This window comes from Capricornis sumatraensis, chromosome X (genome assembly GCF_032405125.1).
Source record: "Capricornis sumatraensis isolate serow.1 chromosome X, serow.2, whole genome shotgun sequence".
Lineage (NCBI taxonomy): Eukaryota > Metazoa > Chordata > Mammalia > Artiodactyla > Bovidae > Capricornis > Capricornis sumatraensis.
Genome location: NC_091092.1, coordinates 71,952,639 through 71,972,369, shown reverse-complemented (window position 1 = coordinate 71,972,369; position 19,731 = coordinate 71,952,639).

Here is a 19,731-nt window from a genome sequence, read left to right as displayed (position 1 = left end):
CCTTCACATCACAGTGGTATGACTTGAAAAATTAACTGCACCGAAAAACTGCTTTTTAAAAACTTTTCCAACACATATTAGGGAGCATGCTCAGTCACTCCGTCATGTCTGACTCTTTTTCTGTCTATGGAATTTTTCAGGCAAGAATATTATTGTAGGTTGCCATTTCCTTCTCCAAGGATTTTTCCAGCCCAGGAATCAAACCCAAGTCTCTTGTGGCTTCTGCATTGACAGGCAGATTCGTTACCACTACGCCACCTGGGAAGTCCCATATTAGGGAGGGCATATCATTATTGGACTTTCCAGGTGGCACAGTGGTAAAGAATCTGCCTGCCAATGCAGGAGATGCAAGAGATGTGAGTTTGTTCCTTGACTGAGGAAGATCCCCTGATGGAGCAAATGACAACCCACTCCAGTATTCTTGCCTGGAAAATTCCATGGACAAGGAGCCTGGTGAGCTGCAGTCCACGGAGTCACAAAGAGTCAGACAATGAGCACACACACGAGTCAACATTATTTATTTTGCTCAAAATAGTTTTTCTTCTCAAATGTACCTTATAAATATACCTTCTTATACATGCATTAAAATTATATGCCCCTTCACTTCAGGGCATAGGGATAGAACAGCACATAGTTACCTAGTCAAGATGAAAAATTATTTATTGTTCGAGTTAATTAGGTACCTGTTATAAAAGTCTTTGAAGCAGAAAACCTGTACTACTCAAGTTTATCAAATCAAGGATTAAAGTAGCAAGCACACTATTCCTGTCTACTCTTAAACAGGAAAGCTGTAGGCTAAATTTTACTGCTAAAAGAATGATTATTTTTTAAGCAGAAACTCCCAAGTCAGATTATAATAAAACTTCTTCTGATGACTTACATGGCAGATATTTAGCAACTAAAACCATAAAGTATTTGACTAACAAATCTAGAAAATTTATGGGTTACTTTTTAATGGTTATTTAAGAAAAGGCATTAATTTTGTAGCTGCTCAAGTACATATACACCATACATTATATTTCAGACAATTTTTCTGTGTATAATCCATATACAATTGCTAATCCAAATTCTATTGGGGAAGGTGATTTATATTAAAGGGAAAACATTTAAAGTCTAGAACCCAGGCATCTATTTTAAGCTGTTTTTATATAATATTCACAAATTGTCATTCAACACTTTTTATTGAATAAGAAACCTAGGGAAAACCTTTATAGAAAATTAGACTTGGAAGAGACCTTAAGAAGTTCAGTAAGCAGTCCTCTATTTTCTGAACAAGTTTCTTGTATGTGGGAAATTGCTATCAGTTGCAAAACTTGAGTAACTTGGTAAGTTGAGGCTAATGATTATGGAGTGAAAAACAGAATGTATGAAATTATATTAATTTCAGCTGTGTCAACTGAATATTAGGTTTGCTTTTTAAAACCTACAAAAATCAAAAGTCACTCAAGTTAGACAAAGTATGAAGTACCAAATGAAAGTGACCAAATGATACATAATAGACTCCCAAGTCTATAATTAAAACTGATATTTAAATTTTGTTTGACTATATATATATATATATATATATATATATATATATATATATATATATATATATATATAGGCCTCCCTTGTGGCTCAGTGGTAAAGAATTTGCCTGCAATGCAGAAACCACAGGAGATACAAGTTAGATTCCTGGGTTGGAAAGATCCCCTGGAGGAGGGCATGGCAATCAACTCCAGGATTCTTACCTGGAGAATCCTATGGGCAGAGGAGCCTGGCAGGCTACAGTCCATAGGGTTGCAAAGAATCAGACACTACTGAAGTGACTTAGCATGCATGCATACCTCTACTTCATCCCATTAAAGAAAAAGCATTTTAATTTAGTTATCAGAAGCAGTTTAATTCAGTTATCTAGATAAGAATCTGATTATATGACCCAAATAAATCTAGAAAAAATAAACTTTCATCTACTCTATAAGATTTATACATTGAATCAGGAAATAAGTGAATGTTGCTTTATCTTTGAAACTTAGCTTAGGCAAGCTAAGACCTGGTGTCAGGAAGTATTTCTACTTTGTGAAACAGTCAGTCAAATTGAAATCAAGGGCTTGAGTTCAAATTTGAGCCTTTTTGCAGAACACATGTCTAAGTGGATAAATCCTATAGTCATTACATTTTAATCACCAAGTATAAGTTTAGGTAACAAACTTAGCATCAAAACTTTTTTTTTCATTAAATAGAGCAAGTCTGCCCTCTGGACATTATATTTTAAAGTCTAATACATAATATTAGATTATATAATATTAGAGTCTTCAAACATTAATATCATTACTCCTATTTGCTATATCATAAACATAGTTGTATTTTCTTCAAGCTATGAATTTAGATGTTCATGATATTTCACTTCTATTAGGCAGTCTAGGAGTAGACACGACTTCTTCTTTGTGAGGTTGAAGTAAGTCTATGGCACACAAAAAATGAAAAATTAGAATCAGCAAGTGATGAATCAGTGTATCTGTCTTTGGATGGTCAGAGTTCTAAGTGCTGACAACTTGAAAAAGTGCCAACCAACAATGGATAAAGACAAGCATTTTTATTGGATATTATGGAAGAGTTCCCTTTCATTATCCTGATCATTTATAGTATGCACCTTGAAGAAAATCATGGTGCACATAAAGCTGATAACATGTATCTTTTAACTGTTACTGATGCAATGGTAAGCCAGAATATGATTTAAATAAATTTGTACAAATATTTTAAATATATTTTACAAAAATCTACAAACATTGTGATGACAAATCTAAATGCTTTGAAACAATAGTATTATATATCCATGTTTACAGTAGGGTAATATACAGTTATCACTGTTTTAAATCTCAGTAACAAATATTTTCCTTATTTGAAGATGCAATTTGCTAAGTTCCAGATGTCACACTGTAATTCATATAACCAGTGGGGTTTTAGTTTCATTTTGCTTTAAAATAATGTATACTATGTTGCTTTTTCTCCCTCCTCTTCTCAAAAAAAGGATGCTACAAAGGACATCTAATCATTGCATTCTTATACTATTTATTTTGTATTCTTATATGGAAAGACAGATTTAATATACTTAGAAATGTCTAATTGCATGTACTGCATTTTGTGAATTTAATCGACAGTGTGAAATGAATTGGAGTAAAAACATTTTATGGAAGTACAATGTTTTTACTCTAATTTAGAGATATGTTGCCTTTGTGCTGAAAAATCTCTATTTAGCCAATATAACAATAGTATCCTGGCACATAGCAGCAGTTTACTAGTCCATTTCACTTGAATTTAACATGTTTATTGGAGCAATTTAAAACAAACCAAATGCATAGGTTAGGCAACAGTGACTGTTGCTTTGATATAGGTGCTTTAATATACATTTAATCTTCTTAGGTTTGGTCTGCAATTAAATGATAATTTGTATTAAAATTGTGTAAATAAACATGGTTTGAATGTCAACATAGAGCAAATAAATATAAAGAATGCTTGAAACATATCCAGTATTAAGATTATTTACATGTGTGATGCTGGCCAACTTTTGACATGCTGTTTCAATAAAATATTAAGAGGAAAATGACTAGTGTCATTTCCTTTCAAAGTTTCATATGTTCATGTTTACAAATTTGTACGGCACATTAATATGTAAACATGCAGTATAGTGAGCAGATGTTCAAAGAAGAGTGATAGGATATTTCTACTTAGTTGAAATGTACACAGGTATACTGGATTTATTTTTTCAAAGTACCTAAAAGAGTTATAAAATTTGAAATTAAGCATAAAGGAAAAACTTTAAGTTATAGTACAAGTTGCATCATTAAACTCTTTTATCAAATGATCATTTGTTATTGTTAAAAATGACAGATTTATTATATTGAATTGATCACATATGCACGTGACAAATTATAATGTAACATTATAGATATAAAAGTTAATTCAGAATTTTACTAGAATATGAATGGAATAAAATCACGTGTTTCTATTAGATAATATTAATATATTTAAAGATATTTTTGTTAAACACATAATTCAGTTTCCCATTTTTATGTTAATTTTTGGAAAGTGTTGATGGTTTAGCATTTTGCCTTTATTTAATTTTGCCTAAAATTAAACTTTCATATTTCTTTTGTGACCTGAAGATCTTGTGACCTCTTATCTATTATTCTAATGTATAATCATGCTGGATTTTTGCTTTATTGAAATTTGTTAATTTTAGGAAAAACTGTTTCATAGAAGCACCAACAAATATTACCCTTTGAAAGAGGGATATTTTCTTAGTTAAGACTCCAGTTGAACTGGCAAAATTACTCACTACTGCACTTGCACAGATATTTATCTTACATTCATTATAGGATTTCATGTACAGGTCAAATACTTCATGTTTAAATACTACATTAATAATTCTGTTTTCAAAACTCAGATTGGATCATCATCAAACTCTGATGCCAAGAAGAAAGAACTATTTGACAAATATACCATGACTTTGTTAACTATCAACATGATTCTTTTCTGTAGTTGTAACATTCATGAAGCTGGGATGGAGATAGGGTATTCCATTTCATAAAGGCTCTGCAAGCCATAGTACCACACATAAGGGATTAAGATAAACTGACCCAACATTTAGTCTCAATTGTTCTTGCCAATTTCAGCAGTCCCTTGGGTGAGTTGAATTAGGGCAGTTGACCTGAGCTCTTGGCTAGTTAAGATTCAGAGCTGTCTAGTGTGTGAGGGCTCTATAGCTGACAATAACAAAGACGTGAAACTTACACACACATATTATACTATATTTTACTTTAGTTGTTCACATGCATATTTCTCCTACTTGACTCAAGTGGGGGGAGGAAGGCATGCGTATGTCCTAAGTTGCTTCAGTTATGTCTGACTTTTTGTGACTCTATGGACTGTGGCCCACCAGGCTCCTCTGTCCATGGGATTCTCCAGGCTTGAATACTGGGGTGGGCTCTCATGCTCTCCTCCAGGGTATCAGCTCAACCCAGGAATAGAACCTTCATCTCTTAAGTCTCCTGCATTGGCAGGTGAGTTCTTTACCACTAGTGCCACATAGGAAGCCTGAGAAGTACCTGGGAAACCTGGGAAGAACCTGGGAAGCCTGGGAAACACTTGAGGGGAGGAATGGTACTTTTAAAGTAATATTTCCAACTTTTAAATGTTTATATGTATATTATTGCAAATTAAAAAGCATAAGAGGACTTCCATGATGGTACAGTAGATAAGAATCTGCCTGCCAACTCAGGGAACATAGGCTTGATTCCGGGTCAGGGAAGATTCCACATGCCATGGACCAACTAAACCTGATCACTACAACTACTGAGTTGTGCTCCAAAGACTGTGAGCCGCAGCTACCAAAGCCCACACCCTAGAGCCCATATGCAACAGCTACTGAGCCTTCATGCTGCAACTGCTGAAGCCCATATGCCTAGAGCCTGTGCTCTGCAACAAGAGAAACCATTGCAATGAAAAGCCTGTGCACTACAACAAAGAGTAGCCCTTGCTCACCACAACTAAAGTCCACATGCACCAACAAAGACCCACCAAAACCAAATAAATAAAAATTAAAAATATAAAAAGCACAAGGCAAAATTTGTCATAATCACAAGTAGTATATAGTTTGAGTTCTAGTCGTGTATGTCTACACACAACTGAGCATACAATATTTGTGCATGGCTGTGGTCATACAATATTGATAATGCTTATTAATATACCATGAATATTTACCAATTAAGAGTCCAAAGCCATAAGTATTTTGATGACTAAGGATATATTAAACCAAATTAAAATGATAGAAATGTAATCCTGATTTACACAGGACCAATTATTTTAAAAAGACAGAAGTGGGGACGGTCCTAAAATGGCAGATGAATAGGATGGGGAGACCATTTTCTCCCCCACAAATTCATCAAAAGAACATTTAAACGCTGAACAAATTCCACAAAACAACTTCTGAATGCTGGCAGAGGACATCAGGTACCCAGAAAGGCAATCAATTGTCTTTGAAAGGAGGTAGGACAAAATATAAAAGATAAAAAGAGAGACAAAAGAAGTAGGGATGGAGATCTGTCCCGAGAAGGCAATCTTAAAAGAGGAGAAGTTTCCAAACTCCAGGAAATACTCTCACTGGCTGTTCTATGGGGAGTTCTGGAATCTCAGAGGGCAACAAAACTGGGAGGAAAAATTAAAAATAAATAAATAAACAAACCCCACAGGTTATGTGCCTAATGGTAACTCCCAGTGCTCGGATCCACCAGCAGCAAGCAGGGGCTGAACAGAAAGGCTCCGGCTGCATTGCTTAGAGTAAGGACCGGGCCTGAATACCCTGAGGGCAATCTGAGGGAACTAACATGAGATAGCCAGAGAGAGAGAGAAAAAAAGACATACAGACAGACAGACAGACAGAGAACTATCCCAAGAAAAGCCCTAACCTAAGGCACTGCCAGGTCTGCTCACAGAACAAAGGACTGAGGGAATACCAGAGTAGAGCTAGCCGGCTGCACACCAGCCCATCCCCCACTGGAGACAGGCAGGCAGGGGGCAGCCAGAGCCAGAAAGGGGCAATCTCGGCCCCTCAGAGGCATCCTCTACCAAACTGCAAGCAGGCTCTGTAGCTAACCAAGACTTCTTGGAATTCTGAACATTTGACATCTGCCGGGAGGGTCACAGCCAGAGATCAGCTCCTCAGAAGAGACACACAGCACCTAAGAAGATGTGCCTGCTGCGCACCCAGGACACTGAGGGGCTGGAACTGGGGAGTTAATAAGACTCACCCCCCACCTGGGAAGACTGTGCTCGCCAAGCACCTGGTCGCCTGAGCTGCTCAGACCTGGGAAGGGCACAAAATGCAGGCCCAACCGAGTCTGTGCCTTTGTGGAGTACCTGAGAACCTGAACCCGAGCAGCTTAGACCAGGGAAGTGCACTCAACCCAGGGCCCACCTCAGACAGTTCCCCAGCAGACCATCCTAGAGCCTGAGAAGTGTAGATGCACACACTCTGTGAGCGGGGGCAAACACAGTGCAGCCGAGACACTGTGAGCACTCCCCACACGCCAGTGATATTTGTTTGCACTGTTCCTCCCTCCCCAAAGCATGACAGAACAAGTGATTTTAAATAAGTGACCACCTTTGTTTCACGGTGGAAATTAGACACTGAAGAGACCAGCAAACAGAATCTAAAATAAATGGAGGGAACTGCTTTGGAAATAGATGCAACAGATTAAAACCCTGTAGTTAGCACCAATTACATTGGAAGGGGCCTACAGATATTGAGCAGTATAAGCCGGATCAAGGAACTATCTGAAACTGAACTGACCCGACACTGTTCACAACAGCTCCAGAGAAATTCCTAGATATATTTTTACTATTACCATTTTTTAAAACTTTAAAATGTTTTAGTCTTTTATCATTCCTTTAATTTTCATTTTTGTAACCTACAATAACCTTGCAAAAAAAAAAAAAGACCCTATTTTTAAACCAAACTTCATATACATATTTTATAATTTTTGTGACTTTGTTTTGTTTTTTAATATTTTATTTTTGAGAGTCTAACCTCTACTCTAGATTTTTAATCTTTGCTTTTTGGTATTTGTTATCAATTTTGTACTTTTAAGAACCCAATCTTCAGTACTCTTTTTTCTTGGAAGTGTGATTACGGGCTTCATTGCTCTCTACCCCTTTTGACCCTCCGTTTCCCCCACCAGGTTGCCTCTATCTCCTCCCTCCCCCTTCTCTTCTCTACCCAACTCTGTGAATCTCTTTGCGTGTTCCAGGCTGTGGATAACACATAGGGAACTGATTACTGCCTAGATCTGTCTCTCTCCTTTTGATTCCCACCTTTTCTCCTCCTGGTCACCTCTGTCTCCTTTCTCTCTCTTATCTTCTCTGTGTAACTCTGTGAACATCTCTGATGGGTTCAGACAGTGGAGAGCACATAGAAGATTGATTACTGGCTAGCTTGCTCTATCCCCTTTTGATTCCCCCTCTTCTCCTCCTGGTAACCTCTATCTCCCTTATCCCTCTTCTCCATGTAGTTCTGTGAACGTCTCTGGGTGTCCCTCACTGTGGAGAAACTTTCATCTTTAACCTAGATGTTTCATCATTGGTGCTGTATAGATGGAGAAGTCTTGAGGCTACCATAAGAATAAAACTGAAAACCAGAGACAGGAGGCTTAGCTACAAAACCTGAGAACACCAGAGAACTCCTGACTCCAGGGAACACTAAATGATAAGTCTCCATGCCTACACTGAAACCAAGCACGATCCAAGAGCCAACAAGTTCCAGAGAACGACATACCACACAAAATGTCCAGCAACACAGGAACACAGCCCTGAGCTTCAACATACAGGCTGCCCAAAGTGACTGCAAACCCACAGACATCTCAAAACTCACTACTGGACAATTTATTGCACTCTGGAGACAAAAAATCCAGCTCTACCCACCAGGACACTGACACAAGCTTGCCTAACTAGGAAATCTTGACAAGCCACCTTTCCAACCCCACCCACAAGGAGGAACCTCAACAATAAAGAGGAACCACAAACTGCCAGAATAAAGAAAGGCCACCCCAAACACAGCAATCTAAACAAGATGAAAAGGCAGAGAAATACTCAGCAGGTAAAGGAAAACGACAATGCCCACAAAACTAAACAAAAGGGGAGAAGATAGGGAACCTATCTGAAAAAGAATTCAGAACAATGATTGTAAAAATATTCCTAAATTTTGAACAACAAAATGGATTTACAGATAAATATCCTGGAGACAAGGATTGAGAAGATGCAAGAAATGTTTAACAAGGAACTAGAAGAAATAAAAAGAGTCAATTATAATGAATAATGCAATAAATGAGATCAAAAACACTCTGGAGGGAACCAAGAGTAGAATAACGGAGGCAGAATATAGGATAAGAGAGGTAGAAGATAGAATGTTAGAAATAAATGAAGCAGAGAAGAAAAAAGAAGTAAAAGAAATGAGGACACCTCAGAGACTTCTGGGGCAATGTTAAACGTCCCAACATTTGAATCATAGGAGTCCCAGATGAAGAAGGCAAACAGAAAGACCATGAGAAAATACTTGAGGAGATAATAGTTGAAAACTTCCCTAAAATGGAAAAGGAAATAGTCACCCAAGTTCAAAAAAACTCAGAGATTCCCAAACAGGATAAGCCCAAGGCAAAACACCCCAAGATGCATATTAATCAAATTAAGAAAGACCAAACACAAAGAACAAATATTAAAAGCAGCAAGGAGAAAACAAAAAATAACACACAAGGGGATTTCCATAAGGATAACAGCTGATCTTTCAATAGAAACTCTTCAGGCCAGAAGGAAATGGCAGGATATACATAAAGGGAAGGAAGAGAAAAGCCTACAACTCAGATTACTGTACTCAGAAAGGATCTCAGTCAAATATGAAGGAGAAATCAAAAGCTTTATAGACAAGTAAAAGCTGAGAGAATTCAGCACCACCAAATCAGTTCTCCAACAAATGCTAAAGGATCTTCTCTAGACAACAAACATTAAAAGGATGTATAAACCTGAACCCAAAACAACAAAGTAAATGGCAATGGGATCATACTTATCAATAATTACCTTAAATGTAAATGGGTTGAATGCCCCAACCAAAAGACAAAAACTGGCTAAATGGATAAAAAATAAGACCCCTATATATGCTGTCTACAACAGACACACCTCAAAACAAGGGACACACACAGACTGAAAGAGAAGGGTTGGAAAAAGTTATTTCACACAAATGGAGACCAAAAAAAAAGCAGGAGTAGCAATACTCATATTAGATAAAATAGACTTTGAAATAAAGGCTGTGAAAAGAGACAAAGAAGGACACTACATAATGATCACAGGATCAATCCAAGAAGAAGATATAACAATTATAAATATATATGCATCCAACATAGGAACACTGCAGTATGTAAGGCAAATGATAACAAGTATGAAAGAGGACATTAACAATAACACAATAATACTGGGAAACTTTAATACCCCACTCACATCTATGGAGAGATTAACCAAACAGAAAATCAACAAGGAAACACAAACTTGAAATGATAAAATAGACGAGTTAGACCTAATTGATGTCTATAGGACATGTCACCCCAAAACAATGAAATCCACCTTTTTTTCAAGTGCACATGGAACCTTTTTCAGGATAGATCACATCCTGGGCCATAAATCTAGACTTGGTAAATCCAAAAAACTGAAATCATTCCAAGCATCTTTTTCTGACCACAATGCTGTAGGTTTAGATGTCAATTAGAGGAGAAAAACAATTAAAACTTCCAATCTATAGAGGCTGAAAACACACTGCTGAATAACCAACAAATCACAGAAGAATTAAAAAAAGAAATAAAAATATGCATAGCAATGAATAAAAATGAAAACACAACAAACCAAAACCTATGGGATACTGTAAAAGCAGTGCTAAGGGGAAGGTTCATAGCAATACCAGTTTATCTCAAGAAAGAAGAAAAAAGTCAAATAAATAACCTAACTCTACAACTAAAGCAACTAGAAAGGAAGAAATTAAGAACCCTAGGGTTAGTAGAAGGAACAAAATCTTAAAAATTGGGGCAGAAATAAATGCAAAAGAAACAAAAGAGACCATAGCAAAAATCAACAAAGCTAAAAACTGGTTCTTTCAGAAGATAAATAAAATTGACAAACCATTAACCAGATTCATCAAGAAACAAAGGTAGAAGAATCAAATCAACAAAATTAGAAATAAAAATAGAGAGATCACAACAGACAATACAGAAATACAAAAGATCATAAGAGACTACTATCAGCAACCATATGCCAATAAAATGGACAACTTGGCAGAAATGGATAAATTCATAGAAAAGTACAACTTGCCAAAACTGAACCAGGAAGAAATAGAAAATTTTAGCAGACTCATCACAAGCACGGAAATTGAAACTGTAATCAGAAATCTTCCAGCAAACAAAAGCCCAGGACCAGATGGCTTCACAGCTGAATTCTACCAAAAATTTAGAGAAAAGCTAACACCTATCCTACTCAAACTCTTCCAGAAATTTTCAGAGGAAGGTAAACTTCCAAACTTATTCTATGAGACCACTATCACTCTAATACCAAAACTTGACAAAGATGCCACAAAAAAAGAAAACTAGAGGCCAATAACACTGATGAACATAGATGCCAAAATCCTTAACAAAATTCTAGCAAACAGAACCCAACAACATATTAAAAAGTTCATATACAATGACCAAGAGGGCTTTATCCCAGGGATGCAAGGATTCTTCAATATTTGCAAATCAGTCAATGTGATACACCACATTAACAAATTGAAAGATAAAAACCATACGATTATCTCAATAGATGCAGAGAAAGCTTTTGACAAAATTCAGCATCCATTTATGATAAAAACCCTTCAGAAAGCAGCCATAGAAGGAACATACCTCAACAAAATAAAAAGCTATATGTGACAAACCCACAGCTAACATTATCCTCAATGGTGAAAAATTGAAAGCATCTCCCCTAAAGTCAGGAACGAGACAAGGGTGCCCACGCTCACCACTACTATTCAATATAGTTTTGTAAGTTTTAGCCACAGCAATCAGTGCAGAAAAATAAACAAAAGGAATCCAGATTGGAAAAGAAGAGGTAAAACTCTCACTGTTTGCAGATGACATGATCCCCTACATAGAAAACCCTAAAAACGCCACCAGAAAATGTTAGAGCTAAACAATGAATATAGTAAAGTTGCAAGATTTAAAATTAACCCACAGAAATCCCTTGCATTCCTATACACTATTGATGAGAAAATAGAAAGAGAAATTAAGGAAACGATTCCATTCACCATTGCAATGAAAATAATAAAATACTTAAGAATATATCTACCTAAAGAAACTAAAGACCATTATATAGAAAACTATAAAGCACTGATGAAAGAAATCAAAGAGGACACAAATAGATGGAGAAATACACCATGTTCATGGATTGGAAGAAACAATATAGTGAAAATGAGTATACTACCCAAAGCAGTCTATAGATTCTGTGCAATCCCTATCAAGCTACCAACAGTATTTTTCACAGAGCTAGAACAAATAATTTCACAATTTGTATGGAAATACAGAAAATCCTCTAATAGCCAAAGCAATCTTTAGAAAGAAGAATGGAACTGGAGTAACCCACCTGTCTGACTTCAGGTTATAAGACAAAGCTACAGTCATCAAGACTGTATGGTACTTGCTCAAAGACAGAAATATCGATCAATAGAACAAAATAGGAAGCCCAGAGATAAATCCATGCACCTATGGACACCTTATTTTTGACAAAGGAGGCAAAAATCTACAATGGAGAAAAGACAATCTCTTTAACAAGTGGTGCTGGGAAAACTGATCAATTACACATAAAAGAATGTAATTATAACACTTTGATGAGTTTTTATATATTTTGAAGATTAATTGCTTGTTGATTGCTTCATTTGCAAATATTTCCTCGGAATCTAAGGGTTGTCTTTTCATTTTGTTTATGGTTTCCTTTGCTCTGCAAAATATTTTAGTTAGATCCCATATGTATACTTTTGTTTTTATTTTCATTACTCTAGTAGGTAGGTTAAAAAAAAAAAAAAAAAAAAACCTTGCTATGATTTAGGAGAAAATGATGGTGGAGGAGTAGATGGATGTGGAGTACATCTCTCTCCACAGATACATCAGGAATATACTTCCAGACACAGAGTATCTTGCAGAACACCAGCTAAGACCAGGCAGGAGTACCTGTCAACTGGAAAAAATATATAGAATCACAAAAAACTCAGTAGGATTGAGGGAGTAGGGGAAAAAGAGGAGAGTCAGCAGGACTGCACCTGCCCTTGGTGGGTGAGGGAACTGAAGCAGGCCTCTGATCTCCACATTGGAACAATTGTTTGGGACAGAGGAGAAACATTTGAGTCTGTGAGTGAAGCAGCTGACCTGTGATACTCTGAATGGAATAAGAATCACACAGACAATCCTTGCTGCTGCCATTCGTACTCCTGGCAGGGGTACAAATCCCCTAGAAAGCACACTTGCTGGGAGCTAGAGCATGTAAACTGGAAAGCAATCCCAGGGCAAGGTCTTGTGAGGGAAGAGATGGTGGTGGGAAATGCCTTTAGAGGAACCTGGATTCCATGGAAGCAAGGTGATACTGCTGAGTCATGCATAGGGGATAGCTACATAACTGTAGCCTGTCTCTCCCCACACGCCAGTACCAGCAGCTGAACAATAAAGACTCCAGGTGCTCTTTCAGCACCTGATGCATAGAACAACAGAGAAGGACCCCAGACAGGGTGGCCATTTAAATGCTTGAATAGGCTGAGCAACAAAAAAGGACCAGCCAAAGAGACCCTCTTATTGCCAGCTGCCAGAATCTAAAAAGACTCTGATAGGGCCATAGCTCCTGTGGCTGAGAGAATCGGTGTCCCTGAATATTTGGTGCTACCAGGGTCCCCATGACCCAGGCAGTTCCATCACCTTCATGCTCAGTCCTCAATGGATCAGAGCTGCCAGAGGCTAAAAAAGGCCTAATAGCATCGTATCTCCTGTGACAATAGTCGCCAACATCACTGGGTAGCTGGCACTTCCCGGGTCTTCATAATCCAAACAACCACACCACCTTGACACATCCCCCACTGGGACAGAACTGCCAAAGCCTAGAAAAAACTTAAGAGCACCACATTACCTGCTGCCTTAGCCTATGGCTCCCCTGACTACCTGGTGCTGCCAGGGTTCCTGTGACCCAATCAGTTACATCACCTTCACAACTGGTCCTCACTGAGTCAGACCCACATTCCTCCAGGGCAGCCCCAGGAGGAAAACCCTGTGGATGAGTCACATGCAGAGATGGAGATAAAACCACAACTGAAACCCAGAGGTGGTACAGCTAAAGAAGAGGACCCAAAACTTCCCCACAAACTGTACAAGCTGCAGATTAAATCCACATGATCAACTAGGCAGGTTCTGTGTCTGTGGAATATATAAAAGGACAATGAGACTTCCCACAAAAGAAAATGCACTAGTTCTGACAGGTGTGGACATTGGAGGCAAGAACATATAAGAGTAGGAAGAGATTAGCATCTGAGCTGCCCCCACAGCAAGTCCAGAGACCAGACCAGTATTGGAGAGCAATCTAGGGAGATGAGGTAGACTGTGATTCACAGCAAGGCAAACAATGCTGACAGCTGATATTCTTGAAAAACATCCATTATTCTTAAATTTTGACTTGTTCTGTAGTTGTTTCTGGATTTTTTCATTTGTTTCCCTTTGTTGTTGTAGTTGTTGATTTTATTAGCACTATTAAATCTATTTAAACATTAAATAATTTTTATCACACTTTTAATTTATTTTATATATTTCTGACTCTACACTGGCCTTTTGCAGTTCTGTGGGGGTTTTCCTTTTTTAAAAAATTTTAAAATTTATTGTTATTTTTCTACACTTATCCTTTCATTTGCTTTTCCTAATGTACTTTTCCTATTGTAGTTATTATTTAATATACATAAATCTTCTTTATCTCCCTCTATTTAACTTTGCATTTCTATTCTTTCTTTTCTTACTTTCCTTTCTTTTTCTCACCTTGTTTATTAGGTTTTTATGTATTTGTTGCTTTATTCTCTAGTTGGCACCTTGCTTTGGATTTATGTTCCAGTTTGTGCTTTATTTAGTTATGTTTTTAACCAGTTGATATCATATTTGATTTCCTTTGCAGCTGGGTCAACCTACTTTATTTTGGACTGTTTTGGTTTTGTTTATGGGTGTATATGTATGTGTGCATATTTCATTATTTTTGCTATTTTTTGTCTGAGTTTGTATTTGCCATTTGTCTTGGGGACATCTTTTATTTCTTGTTTTTGAGTGTTTGTTTTAACCCTATTTAACACCATAACAAAACACCTGTGGAATCTTCGGTTGCTGGCCAGAGATCAGGCCCTGAGCCTTTGGGGTGGTAATGTTGACTCCAAGGTCCTAGACTGCTAGAGAACCCCTAACTCTAGGGAGTATCAACTAGCGAGAATTCCCACAAAGGCATCCACCTCTATTAAGACCCAACTACCGGCAGCACCCAGTTCATGATGCCTCATTCAAATGAGAGAGTCAATTCCTAGGCAGATTGATAAGAAGTCTAGGGGTCCCCAAGGAGAGAGGGGTGTGGAATTCTCAAGGAGGAAGAAAAGGCAAACTTCCCCCCCCCCACATTCCTTAGGATTATATAACAATAATGTATCCTGCTTGAAGACAGTCTCTGGAAAAAATCTTCTAGCTAATCCTGTTTTCTTAAAATGTAAATTTTGGGAGTAGGTCCGGTGAGGGCTTTATAACCTCCAGACATTCTTTGGATTCATTGTAATAACTAACTGGAGAGCATATAACTCCATTGATAACACTAGCAAGGGAGTACTCTTTCTGCCCCTTTCTGATGTCTATGTAAGAAGCTTTCTCTATCCCTTTTAAACTTTAATAAAACTCTATTGCACAAAAGCTCTGAGTGATCAAGCCTCGTTTCTGGCCCTGGATTGAATTCTTCTCCTCCAGAGGTAAATAATCCTGGCATCTTTTCGTGGTTCAGCAACAACCTTTCACAAACAACAAAGACAAAAATACAAGCTAAATCATCAGCAGACATGACTGCTACCTCACAGCCCTGCCCATCAGAGGGACAAAAAATTTTACTTCCTTCCACCAGAAAGCAAGCACAAGTCATACCCAACATGAATCTTACACAAACAACCGGAGCAACCATACCTACTGAGAGAAGAAACCAAAAGGAAAAAGGTATTTGCCCTCAAGGCTTGGGAAAAAGAGGCCTCAAACACAATTAAAAAAAAAAAAAACATGAAAACGCAGATAAATATTGCAAAAATTAAGGAGCAACCTAGAAAACACAAGTCCAAGTAAACAAAGAGAAAATAGGCAAACTATCTGAAAAAAGAATTCAGAGTAATGATAGTAAAGATGATCCAAAACCTTGAAAATGCAATGAAGAAAATGCAAGAATCAATTAACACATTTAACAAACACCTAGAAGAAATAAAGAATAAACAGAGACAAACAATGTGATTACTGACATTAAAAATACTCTATAAGGAATCAATAGCAGAATATCTGAGGCAGAACGGAAAAGTGAGCTGAAAGACAGAATGATAGAAATAACTGCTGAAGAGCAGAATATAGGAAAAAGAATGAAAAGAACTGGGGATAGTCTCAGAGACGTCTGGGACAATATTAAATGCACCAACATTCATATTATAGGGGTACTGGAAGAAGAAGAGGAAAAGAAAGAGTATGAAAAATTTTTTGAAGAGATGATAGTCAGAAATGTTCTCAACCTGGGAAAGGAAATAGTCAATTAAGTCCAACAAGCACAGGGAATCCAATACAGTGTAAACCCAAGGAGAAACATGCCAAGAAACATACTAATCAAATTGTAAACAATTAAACACAAAGAAATAATATTAAAAGTAGCAAGGGAAAAGCATCAAGTAACATACAAGGGAAATCCTACATGCTTAACAGCTGATCTTTCAGCAGAAGCTCTGCAGGCCAGAAGGGAATGGCAAGGTATATTTAAAGTACTGAAAGGGAAAAATCTACAACAAAGATTACTCCACCCAGCAAGGACCCCTTTGAAAACTGATGGAGAAATCAAGAGATTTACAGACAAGCAAAAGTTAAATGAATTTAGTACCTCCAAACCAGTTTTGCTTCTTTGGTGGCTCAGAGCTTAAAGCGTCTGCCTCCAATGAGGGAGACCTGGGTTCAATCCCTAGGTCAGGAAGATTCCCTGGAAAAGGAAATAGCAACCCACTCCAGTATTCTTGCCTGGGGAATCTCATGGACGGAGGAGCCTGGTAGGCTGCAGTCCACTTGCTCGCAAAGAGTCAGACACAACTGAGCGACTTCACTTTCACTTTCAAACCAGTTTTACAATAAATGATAAAGGAGTTAGATAGACAGGAAACATAAAAGAAAAAAAAAAAACCTACAGAAACAAATCCCAAGCAATTAAGAAAATGGAAATAGGAGCACTGTTGTTGTTTAGTCACACAGTCAAGTTCAGCTATTTGAAACCCCATGGGCTGAAATCATGCCAGGCTTCCCTTCACTACCTCCCAGAAGTTGCTCAAACTCATGTCCATTGAGTCCGTGACGCCATTCAACCATCTCATCCTCTGTCATCCCCTTCTCCTCCTGCCTTCAATCTTTCCCAGCATCAGGGTCTTTTTCAACAAGTCAGCTCTATGCATCAGAGGACCAATTGAAGGTTCAGCTTCAGTATCAATCCTTACAGTTAGTATTCAAGGTGGATTTCCTTTAGGATTGACTTGCTTTATCTTGATGTAAAGGCTATATATGGCAAACCCACATCAAACATTTTTCTCAACGGTAAAAAAATTGAAAGCATTTCCTGTAAGATCAGGAACAAGACAAGGGTGCCACTCTCACCACTATTATTCAACATAGTTTTGGAATTCCCAGCTATGGCAATCAGAGAAGGTAAATAAATAAAAGAATTCAGAATGGAAAAGAAGAAATAAAACTCTCACTGTTTGCAAATGACATGATACTACATATAAAAATCCCTAAAGATACTATCAGTAAATTACTAGAGCTAATCAATGAATTTAGCAAATTTGCAGGGTACAAAATCAGTATAGATAATTTACTTGCATTCCTTTGTCAGTTTTCAGTTCAGTCACTCATTCGTGTTCAAATCTTTGTGAGCCCATGGAGTGCAGCATGCCAGGGTTCCGTGTCTATCACCAACACCCAGAGCTTGCTCAAACTCATGTCCATAAAGTCAGTGATGCCCTCCAAACATCTCATCTTCTGTCATTCCTTTCTTCTCCTGCCTTCAGTCTTTCCCAGCATCAGGGAATTTTCCAATGAGTCAGTTCTTCTCATCAGGTGGCCAAAGTATTGGATCTTCATTTTCAACATCATCCTTCCAATGAATATTTAGGACTGATTTCCTTTAGGATTGACTGGTTTCATCTCCTTGCAGTCCAAAAGAATCTCCTTTATACTAACAATGAAAAATTGGAGAAATTAAGGAATCAATCCCATTTACCACTGCAACAGAAAGAATAAAATATCTAGCAATAAACATATCTAAGGAGACAAACGATCTGTATACAGAAAACTATAAGACACTGAGGAAAGAAATCAAAGACCACATAAACAGGTGGAGAGATATATCATGTCACTGGATTGGAAGAATCAACATTGTGAAAATGACTATACTACCAAATGCAATCTACACATTCAATATGATCCCTATCAAATTACAAATGGTATTTTTCGCAGAATTAGAACAGAAAATTTCACAATGCATATGGAAACACAAAAGACCACAAATAGCCAAAGCAATCTTGAGAAAGAAGAATGGTGCTAGAGGAATCAACCTTCCTGACCTCAGACAGTATTACAAAGCTACAGTTATCAAGACAGTATGGCACTGGTACAAAAACAGAAATATAGACCAATGGAACAAAATAGAAAACCCAGACATAAGCCCATAAACCTATGGGCAGGTCATCTTTGTCAAAGGAGGCAAGAATATACAATGGGGAAAAGATAGTCTCTTCAGTTAGGGGTGCTGGGAAAACTGGACAGCTACATGTAAAAAAAAATGAAATTAGAATACTTCTTAACAACATACACAAAGATAAACTCAAAATGGATTAAAGGCATAAATGTTAGACCAGAAACTATAAGACTCTCAGAGGAAAACATGATATGATAATTCATGCAAGATCTTCCATGACCCACCTCCTAGACTAATGGAATTTAAAACAAAAATAAAAAAGTGGGACCTAATTAAACTTAAACACTTTTGCATAGCAAAGGAAACTATAAACAAGGTGAAAATACCACCCTCAGAATGGATGAAAATAATAGGAAATGAAACAGCTGACAAAGGATTAATTTCCAAAATATACAAGCAGCACATAGAAGTCAATACCAGGAAAACAAACAACCAAGTCAAAAAGTAAAAGAAGAATATAAACAGACATTTCTCCAAAGAAGACATGCAGATGACTAATAAGCACATGAAAAAATGTTCAATACATCTCATTATTATAGAAATGAAAATCAAAACTACAAAGAGATATCATCACACCAGTTAAAATGGCCATCATCAAAATGTCTAGAAACAGTAAATGCTGCAGAAGGTATAGAGAAAAGGGAACCCTCTTGCACTGTTGGTGGGAATGTAAATTGATACAGCCGCTAAGGAAGACAGTATGGAGATTCTTTAAACTAGAAATAAAACCACCGTAGGACTGTATATCCAACATCTAGCCATATACCCTGAAGAAACCAAAACTGAAAAAGACAAATATACTCCAATGTTCATTGAAACACTATTTACAACAGCTAGTACATGGAAGCAACCTAGATGTCCATCAATAGATGAATGGATAAGAAAGCAGTGGTACATACATGTAATGGAATATTAATCAGCCATAAAAAAGAAAACATTTGAGTCAGTTCTAATGAGATTGATGAACCTAGAGCCTATGAAACAGAGTAAAATAAGTAAGAAAGAGAAAAGGAAATATCATATACTAATGCATTTATATAGAATCTAGAAAGATGGTACTGATAAAATTATTTTCAAGGCACCAATGGAGACACAGACATAGATTACAGACTTATGAATATGGAGTGGGGGGAGGAAGGAGAGGATGGGCTGTATGGA